The sequence below is a fragment of the Hemitrygon akajei genome, chromosome 10, assembly GCF_048418815.1.
Source record: "Hemitrygon akajei chromosome 10, sHemAka1.3, whole genome shotgun sequence".
Lineage (NCBI taxonomy): Eukaryota > Metazoa > Chordata > Chondrichthyes > Myliobatiformes > Dasyatidae > Hemitrygon > Hemitrygon akajei.
The window spans coordinates 80,894,291-80,904,083 of record NC_133133.1 but is presented as its reverse complement, the minus strand read 5'-3'; the positions used below and the strand labels follow the sequence as shown (position 1 = coordinate 80,904,083).

The 9,793-nt window shown below is 49.7% G+C and overlaps 1 long non-coding RNA gene across 1 annotated transcript; it reads left to right on the top strand.

The window, feature by feature from the left end:
• Nucleotides 1–7,094: 7,094 nt before the first annotated feature.
• On the top strand, nucleotides 7,095–8,396 carry LOC140734091 (uncharacterized). Its single transcript, XR_012100468.1, has 3 exons — nucleotides 7,095–7,212; nucleotides 8,088–8,150; nucleotides 8,288–8,396. It is a non-coding gene; the product is annotated as an uncharacterized lncRNA (long non-coding RNA).
• Nucleotides 8,397–9,793: the final 1,397 nt, after the last annotated feature.

Sequence of the window (9,793 nt, the reverse complement as noted above, 5' to 3'; positions counted from 1 at the left end):
CAAATGACTAACATAACCGGAAGTCAGCTGCGATACGACAGCTTGAACAGTTCTTAAAGCGGTAATGCGAAAACAGTTCTTAAAGTAGTAATGCAAAGGTCCAAAGTTTTACACAGTCAGTTAAAAGGAGAGACTTCTTGAAAGGTGTTAAATTCTCTTACGTCACATTACTGCTGATCTCAGCTGCAGTATGCTTTTCCTGGAGGATTTACGATCGAAGGAAATAAACGGCTTAAAAGGCACTGACCATTCTTTGGCAAAACTTTGTATCCAACTCACTGCTCTTTTTTATTGGCAAAGCAGGAATTATCACGAGCACAAGTTACTATGGGCACAAGTTACTACGGGCACAAGTTACTCTTGCGAAGATTAAACAAAGGTCGAATCTGTTTCACCCTCGACATTAACTTTCCAAATCCTTCAGTATGTCCGAACTCTGACAAAACCTCACTCTCCACTGACATTACTGGCAGTAATATAGCAAAACTGCCGGCAATAACTTTTGAGACTTAAGGCAGAAAATAAAACTCTACTTTTATACAAAACTGTGTCATAATATCGGAATACGCAGCAGCGTGGAGTCAGTAGCGAATTCAGCCATGAACTGCCCATGTCGCAGGGTGGGGTTCACCTTTTATACCTGGTTGAAAAAAACTATCACATGACCTCTCACTGGCGGGAAAATGACGTCACTCCCCCAACACAAGACCATTACCTCATGTCCAGCATAACTTCAATTACATCATGGGCATGTGACAGGTACAAGACACCCACGAGTACATAACATCCCCAACCAGAAAGTCAATGTATCCAGCGCAGATCAACTGCAGGGAGCACAATCTCTTGGGGAGGGTAAATAATGAACATGGGCCAATTGTAAAAGGCAAACTCCTTGAAGAGTGTAAAAAGTGGGTGTGTGGACCAACTGCAGGGGGCACAAGATGCCAGCAATGGTAAATATTGGGCATGGGCTAATGGGTGTGCTGATAACTCATGGAGCTATGGCAATGGATGTAAGAATAGCCTCCAGAGTGGGTAAATATCAGGCATTAGTCAACAGTGGAAGGCAAATACTGAAGTTGGGCTGGTAGGATGAGAGATAAACCCTTTGGTAGGTAAATAAAAGGAGTGAGTCAAAGGTGGGTGTTATAAACCCCCAGTGATGTATATACTGGGTGTGGGACAACATGAGGAGGATTAAATCCCCAGCATGAGTAGATATCAGGACTGTGCCATTGGGAGTGGTGTCCAAGTGATGCTGCAGCTGTGGTTGGTGTCGATGGCCATTGGCACATTCGTCCAGGTCTAAGCTTGGGGACAACATGGTGAGGTACAGAAGGCTGACAGTGAGGAGGTAAATGCCTTTTCATTCATCCTACCCCCAGGATCCAGACTCAGACTCAGATGACCCCAGCATCTTGCTGACGCCATCAGGATCACAGAAGCAGCATGCCGCCCATCAGCTGACCCCCGCCGCTGTGGACAGAAAGGTAAGATGTCTTTGTGGGGCTGGCTACACAGAGCAGTGGTCTGCCTGATTGCCCCTTCACATCTCTCCCCTTTTCCACATCCTACCTCCTTCACCCCTCTCCTGGCCCCAACCCAACCCTCCCGTTACACTCGCCACACTCCCCACCCCTCCCCACACCCCTCCCCTTCTCCTCACCAGACCACCTCCCTTCCCCTCGCCCCACCCCAAAACCTCCCCTTCCCGTCGTCACACCCCTCCCCTTCCCCTCGCCTCACCCCACACCCCTCCCCCCACCTCACCCCACCCCACAACCCTCCCCTCCTCGGGACATGAAACTCTCCACCTCAGCACCGTTGATGTAGACAGGAGTGTGTGCGCACCCCTTCCCTTCCTGAAGACAGTGATGAGCCCTTTTGTTTTCATTGATGGAAAGGTTGTTTTGTCATGAAGCCATGTCACTAGCTTCTATCTCCTTCCTGTACTCCTACTCATCAGTATTTCAGATGTGACCCACTAAGGTGGTATCATCTGCAAATTTGTGGATGAAATGGGCAGTTGACTTTTTGGGTCTAGACACTTTGCTTTGTAGGGTGGGGCATTAGGTAAGAGTCGGGATGTCAGTATTCGAAGGTTTCAATATAGAATCTCACAGTGCAGAAACAGACACTTTGACCCAACTACTCTGCTGGCCAAGCTTCCTATCAAAGTGAGTACCATTTGCCCGCGTTTGGTCCATCTATCTCCAAGCCTTTCCTGTCCATGTACCTGTCAAAGTGTGGTCATTGTACCCCACCCCACTTCTGGTGAAGAAGTTACCTCTCAGCTCCCTTTGAAATCTTTCCCTTCTCACCCTAAATCTGTCCCCTTGAGTTTTGGACTACCCTGCCCTAGGAAAAGACTGTGAGCCTCTACTTTATCGATATCCGTCATGATTTTAAGGACTTCTTTAAGGTCATCCCTCATTCTCCAATGTTCCAACCTTTCCCAATCACTCAGGTCCTCTTGATCAGGTAACATCCTTGAGGACTCTTGAGGATGGACACAGTGAACCTCTATCTACACTGTGGGTCAGATACTCCTTGGGACATTGTCCAGCATGCACCCTGGGGTCAGTTACCGATTGAAGCCCCCTTTACACCAGGGGGTCCCAACCTGGAGTCCATGGATCCTCAGGTAATGGTAAGGGTCTATGGCATAAACTAGGCTGAGAACCCCTGCTCTACATTGTCCCAGCACGCTATTTGGGTCAGACACACAGTGAAGTTCCCAGCACACAGTCCCATCACGTACTCCCAGGGTCAGACACAGATAAGGTTCCTCTATACTGTCCTCTCACACACTCCCAGGGTCAGATACAGAATGTGTCAGATACACATTGGGTCAGAATGTGTATCTGACCCAACACTGTCCACGCTGTCCCAACACGTGCTCTGGGGATCAGACGCAGTGTGATGCTCCTTCCACACCATCCCATCACACACATTTGTGCTGTCTCAGTCCTTTGCTGGTGCACAGGGGTGTGAAAGGACCAATTTGTCAAGTGTTTTTGGTCTCCATCTGTTTTCCAGAACGTGCTGAAGGACTACAGGTCACGGTACTGTAAGATTATAAAGAGAGCAGGACGTATTTTCAGCCAGGTCAGTACCTGCTCCTCCCACAAAGCATCCCATCCACTAAAGTCCTTGTCTGCTGGAAATGAGATCCGGGTGGGGAAGTGAAAGGGGGTGGGATTGGGGCTGTTGGAGGCACAGGGCGGGGTTAGGGAGAGAATGTGGAGATGTGAGAGAGTAGATGCAGTAAGGGAGAGACTGAGTTTGAGCAGCAGAGTGTGAGGGAGGGGGAGGCATAGGATCTAGGAGGGGAAAGTGTGATGAAGGGTGTCAGAATGAAGCTCCAATAATACCCTACCGTCTTTCATTCCCGTGGTCAGATACAGTATGTCCCCATTCTCTCTATCTCTGTCTCCAGCCCTCCTTCTCTGGCCCTGTGAAGGACCAGGGTAAGCATAAAACTAGGAGAGCAGATAAAGGTGAAAAAAATAAGGGGTTTATTTACCCAAAATGTTTACAAACTCAACAGAACTGTTCTAGAGTCCAATCTTGAATCAGCTTAACAAAAGTTGGTTACAACAACATAGTAAATACTCCTCAAACCAAGAGACACCACTCATTTCTTGACTATGGGTTTATATTTGATGTTGGCCAGTCCATAGTAAATTGCAGGGGAGAGAAAACATTCCTCTCCTTAAAAAGATATGGCATAAATGAAGCAGCTCCAGAGAACCCTCTGGCTGTAGCAGAATGTCACAATCCAATTATCCAGCCCCATCTACTCAGGCTGGTGTAATGCAACACCTCAGTCATTTGCCAGATTATCAGGAGGATGGTCGGCTACAGGACAATTTAATATGCCGAGTTGATGGTGCGGCTGGTAGTTGCAGCCGCCACAGGCCCCATCCTGTGCCCGTCCTCTTTCTCCCTATTCCCCATCTACCCCAACCCTCCTCTCCACCACCTCCCCCATCTGAACTCTCTCCCATCCCCCATCCCATCTGAACGCTCTGTCACAGGCCATTCCCCCCCCCCCGCTTCTCTCCCACACTCCCATTTTGTAATGGTGCTGTTTTGAGTCCCAGGGCCACCCCTCTGATGTGTGTTTGCTTATCTGACTGAATTTCTGTGATGCTGCTGTCCCTGGTCACCTCACCACCTGCTCTTGACGTTGTTATTGTGGTTTTTCTTTGCATCACTGTGATCCTGGGCAGTTTATATTCACCCTCTGAATCTCTCTCCCTCTCTCCCACCCATCCCCATCCACTCCACTCCCACCTCTTTCCCATTTCATACCCTTTCCCACCCTCTACACATTCCTTCTCCTCCTGCCCTTCTCCCCTCTCACCCCCCCCGGCAGGTGTTTGGGATGGAGTTGGTGGAGATTGACCCCAAGAACCACGCCTACATCCTCATCAACAAGCTGGAGCCTGCACAGGACGACAGCATGAACTGGTGAGTGACTCCCTGTCTCTCCCCAGCTGCCCGTGCTTGAACTCTTGCCTCTATCCCCCTCCAGCAGCGCTCCTTCCCACACCGTTTCCTGGCTGCACCAAGCCCCCACCACGTGCACAGGTTCTCAACACCTCACTGAACATTCCACCCTGAGCCACTGCCTCTCAACGCTGTGGAGAGCTCACCCTGACATCCCCCTCCCTCAGTCGGATAGGAGCTTCCATACCCAGTGTCCCACCCTCCCATCCCTTCCACTACATCCGCAGCCAGGCTCCTGGCTCCCTGTAAACTTGCGCTTCCTGAAGAAGCCTGCCTGTTCTCTGGGTAGCTGCTGCCCCAGTCCACTCAGCGACGGCATTGGGTGGTCTTACCCACAGGGTCTTTGACTGAGGGGTCTCCGTTTACACTTGGAATGGTACGTACAAAGTAGAGCAGGACCCCGTCAGAACAGGACATTCAGCCCACGTTTCCTGTGCCAAACACAAAGCCAAATTCATCTGACTCCCTTGTGGCTGCATATGATCCACATCCCATCATTCCCTGCTACTTCTGTGTCTGTCTATCAGCCTCTTTAATACCTCTGTCCTGTCTGCCTCCACCATGACCACTGTCAGCACATTCGAGGCGTCCACCACCCCGTGTATAAATAAACGAGCCCTGCACGTCTCCGTTGAGCTTTCCAATTTAGATGCATGCCCTCTGGGTTTAGACATTTTAAACAAAGATAGCAGCTGTCCACATCTGTGCCTCTCTTCACTTTAGCCTTCACTGCTCCAGAGAAAACAACCCAGGTTTGTCTTACCTGTCCTTATAGTTCACGCCCTCTAATTCGGCAGCATCCTGCACCCTCCCCAAAACCAACACCCTTCCTATAATGGGGCCACAAGCACTGACTGGAGGAGCGAGGGTTCAGGGAGATGTGGATTAGGTGTTGAACTTTGGATCAAATGTAAGGGAGACATTCACAGCGTGTGCAGGACCCTGAGGGTCTCTGATGTATGGGGGATCTTGGGGTTCAGGTCTATCATTCCCTGAAAGTGACAACACAAGTAGATAAAGTGTTGAAAGGGCTGCTTGCCTTTGTTGCTCAGGGCATTTAGTTTAAGAGTCAGGAAATCATGTTGCAGCTGTATAAACTACATGATGTGACCGCAGTTGGAGTATCATGCACATTTCTGGTTGCCCTTTACAGGACGGGTGTGGAGGTTTTGGAGAGGGTGCAGGAGAGGTTCACCAGGGTGCTGCCTGGATTAGAGAGTGGGCTGCAAGGACAAACTTGGGTTGCTTTTTCTGGAGTGTCAGAGGCTGAGGGAAGAACTGATAGAAATTTATAAAAATATGAGATGCATAGATAGACTAGATAGCCAGTCAACAGCCAGAATTTTTTTAATCCCAGGGTAGAAATGTCTAATATCAGAAGGCATGCGAGGGGCTAAGTTTAAAGAAGATGTGCAGGGCAAGTTATTTTGTTACACAGAGTGCTGGGTGCCCAGGAATGATGGAAGCAGATAAGACAGAGGCATTTATGAAGCTGTAAGACAGGCATATGAATGTGCAGGGAATGGAGGGATATGGACTGTGTGCAGGCAGAAAGGATTTGGTCATCATGGTTGGAGCAGCGATTCTGTGCTGAAAGGTCTCTTCTTCTGCTGTACTACTCTACGTCCCAGAGGACCAGTGTAAATGTGCGGCTGATGTTTGGGCCGGATGGATTGGCTCCCTCTGTCATTGACCAGGTGAAGAAACTGCACCCTGTCCCCGAGTACAAGGAACCTGGGTCAAATATGTGCTAGCATGGAGGGACTTTTCACTGTGCTGACCAGCTCCTTGACTCCAGTTGGGCAGGCCAGCAGGAACAAGATGGGCTTGAGCCTAACCCATTTCTGCCCCCTCTTCCTCTTCTCTCCCCCCCCCCCCCATTTGTGATTGGCTGCCACAGCCCAGCTAGTGAACTGATGGGAATCTCTCTCTCTTTCTGTCTTTCGGGGCGATGCCACGGCCAAGATGGGATTGCTACTGGTCATCCTCTCCATCATCTTCACAAAGGGCAACGCAGTGATGGACTGTGAGGGAACTCGGCAAGCTGGATTGGGGGGGAGGGGGTTTGTCTGCTGTCTCTGTGGTCAGTTCAGGGGGTGAGCAGGGTAGGGTTTCAAACATCTCCCCAAGTGCTCACAACAGAGGCACCTGCATTTCAGGGTTGGGGGATCTCCACGCTACAGGAGGGGAGATGAGGGAACTCTGTTCTGTGGGAGTGGTGTTGAGGGATCTCTGCTTTGAGAGTGCGGTGGCGAGGGAGCTCTGCATTGTTGCAGGGCGAGGCAGTGAGATAGCTTCAGACTATGGGAGGGGCATTGAGGGGGGTACATGTGTTGTGTAGGTGGAGGTGAGGGAGGTCCACAGTAGGGGGTGTAGTGAGGGAACTCTATGTCACAGGAGAGGTGGTGAGGAGGGAGTGCCCTGTCACTTTCTCAGAGACAAGCAGGCACAGGAAGTTAAGTCCAGACTGAGCCTGTAAATCGCAAACTGCTCAAACGGTTACAATTTATATGTTAACACATCGGCATCTTTGTATTGCAGAGTTTCATACTTGTCTTGCAATTTCTCTCCCTCTCACTTCCCTCCGCTTTCCCTCCATTTCACCCTCCCCTCAACCCCCTTTCACCCGCTCTCTCCTCCCTCACCACTCCCAGCTCTCCTATGGCACACTCTGAAAAAATTACGGATCGATCCCAGGTAACGGGTGACTGATGTCTTTCCAAATGTTTATTCCGATGGTCCCGGTCTCCAGAGCAAAGTGGAGTTTATTGTCAGATGTGCGAGTACCTGGATGCACAGGTGCTTACTTGCAGCAGCATCGCAGGCACAGTGCATCAAGTGCACAACATTCACGAGAAAAACATCAATTCAACACAAATTTGACTCTATCTTAGAAGATCGCAAATAGAACAGTCCTTTTGTAGTGTGAAGTGGTCATAGTGAGGTAGTGATTAGGGTTGTGTCAGCTGGTTCAAGAAGCAAATGGGTGAAGGGAAGTGGCTGTCCTGAACCTGATGGTGAGTGACTTCAGGCTTCTGTACCTCCTGCCCGATGGGAGCTGTGAGAAGATGGCATGCTCTGGATCTTTGGATGTTGCTTTCTTAAGGCAGTGCCTCCCTTATGTACCACTGATGGTGGGGAGGGGGATGTGCCCATGATTTATTGGGCTGGGTCTCTACTCTCTGCAGCTTCCTGCGCTTTCGAATTGCTGCAGGGGACCGCATTGCAACCAGTCCCATGCTGTTCTGTATTGTTGGTAAACAAAGACAGCGGAGGTTCAAGAGGGGAGATCCCTAAGCCTCTGGGAACAACAAGAGATGGGTGTGCTTGGTATAAATGCTTGCTATGCCTGTGAAACCCACATCTCCTGAATTAATACAAATGTAAAAAACATCAGAAGCAGGATGTAGTAAATTTGAAGTATAGTATAGGAGAAGGATCTTTAGGTCTAAGGTTATTACTCCCAGACAATGGACAGGGCAGTGAAGAAGGCATACAGTCGGAGTGTTTGAGTACAAGAGATTTGTATGGCAATACACTGGTCATTTATACTTTTTCACTCTCCTGTTCAGCGAGAGACACCAGGACTTTGGTGACATGAAGAAGCTGATCACGGAGGAGTTTGTGAAACAGAAGTGAGTAATGGCATGTCATCTCTGTGTCTGACCCCAGGAGTGTGTGTTGGGGCAGTGCAGAGGGAGTTTCCTCTCAGAGGGACCTGTGGGGCTCTTTGCCATGATTTCACCCTGCCTGCTCCCTCACCCCTCCCCAGATACCTGGACTATAGCCGCATTCCCCACACGGACCCTGCTGAGAACGAGTTCCGATGGGGGCCCCGTGCTGCCCGGGAAACCTCCAAGATGAAGATGCTGGAATTTGTGGCAAAGGTAAGGGTTGCAGTGGTGGTGGGGAGTGTGAGAGGAGTGGTTTGGGAGGAGGGTGTGAAGCAGAAGTGAAGGAAGGGGAGTAAGTACTGGGGTGATTGAGGGAAAGGGAGGGAGGGTGATGAGATGATGGAGGTTGTTGGTTGAGGGTAGGTGTGCAGGGAGGAGCTGAGGGAAGAGGTGAAACAGGAATGAAAGAAGAGGGAGGTGAGGGAATGAAAGGGGAAACAAGAAGGGGTGGAGGCCAAATGAAATGGGGAGACAGAGGGCGAGGAGGGATGGGGGAGTTGGAAGCGATGAGTAGAGATCATTAATGAGGGTGGGATGGGGTGTGATAAGATCAGTGAGGGAGGGGATGAGTGGAGGAGTGAGGGGATGATGATGGAGGAGGGAGAGCTGGAGAGGAGAGAAATGAAAATAGTGGGATGGGTGAAGAAAGAAGAGGTCAAGTACGAGATGTGTATGGGGAGGGATGGGATGAGGTAGATGGGTATGGAGGAATGAGGAAGGAGAATGGAAGTGAGGGAGGTGTATTTGGAGCTGACAAAGGGGAGTTGAGTGGAGGAGTGAGGAGAGGGAGGTTTGGAGAATTGCGAAGCGAAGGGGAGATGTGTGGGACAGAGTGATGATGGGACGAAGGAAATGGAAAATGAGTGGGTTTTGGAAAGGGAACTAATGGGAGGGACTAATGGGCAGCAGTAAGTGGAGGGAGATAGGAGACAGAATGAACAGAAAGCTCTGTGGGTGGGAGGGTCCTGTTTGAACAGCTCTTGCTAAAGGGACTAAGACAGACCTTGATGGGTTGAAGGTTGCCCGAGTACTCCTAACTTTCACCCTGACCCTTCTCTTCCTGTCTGTCTACAGATGCACAATGAGCAGGATCCAAAGACATGTGCCACCCAGTTCAAGGAGGCCCAGCTGGAGGCTGCCTCATCCCAGCCATCCTAATGGGCAGGTACAGATGGAAGGGGCAACTGTGGCCCACCAGGCAACATTCAAATCCCAACACTACCCCTTGTTCAGACCTTGTTCAGATCTGTCACGATCATGACAGAAATAACAGTGAGAGATCTTCTCATCTTTGGTGTTCAGACTGAGCAGTCCCTGTAACCAGGATTAATGGGTCTGGTACTGAAAATAAAAATTTTCTCTATTTAACTGAGTTCAGATTTGTTGATTTTATATTTTCCAGAGTCTTCTTCTTTGACATGAGAGTCTAATATTGAAAATAAATTGTACTCTCAGTTTACAGTGAGTGGAAGGACCCTGGGGTGCACTGTAGAACAGAGGGATCTTGAGGAGCAGGTATGTGGTTCCCTGAAAGTGGAATCATGAGTAGACAGGATTTCTAAGGAAGTGGTTTGGCATGTTGACCTTTATCAAGGACACTAAGT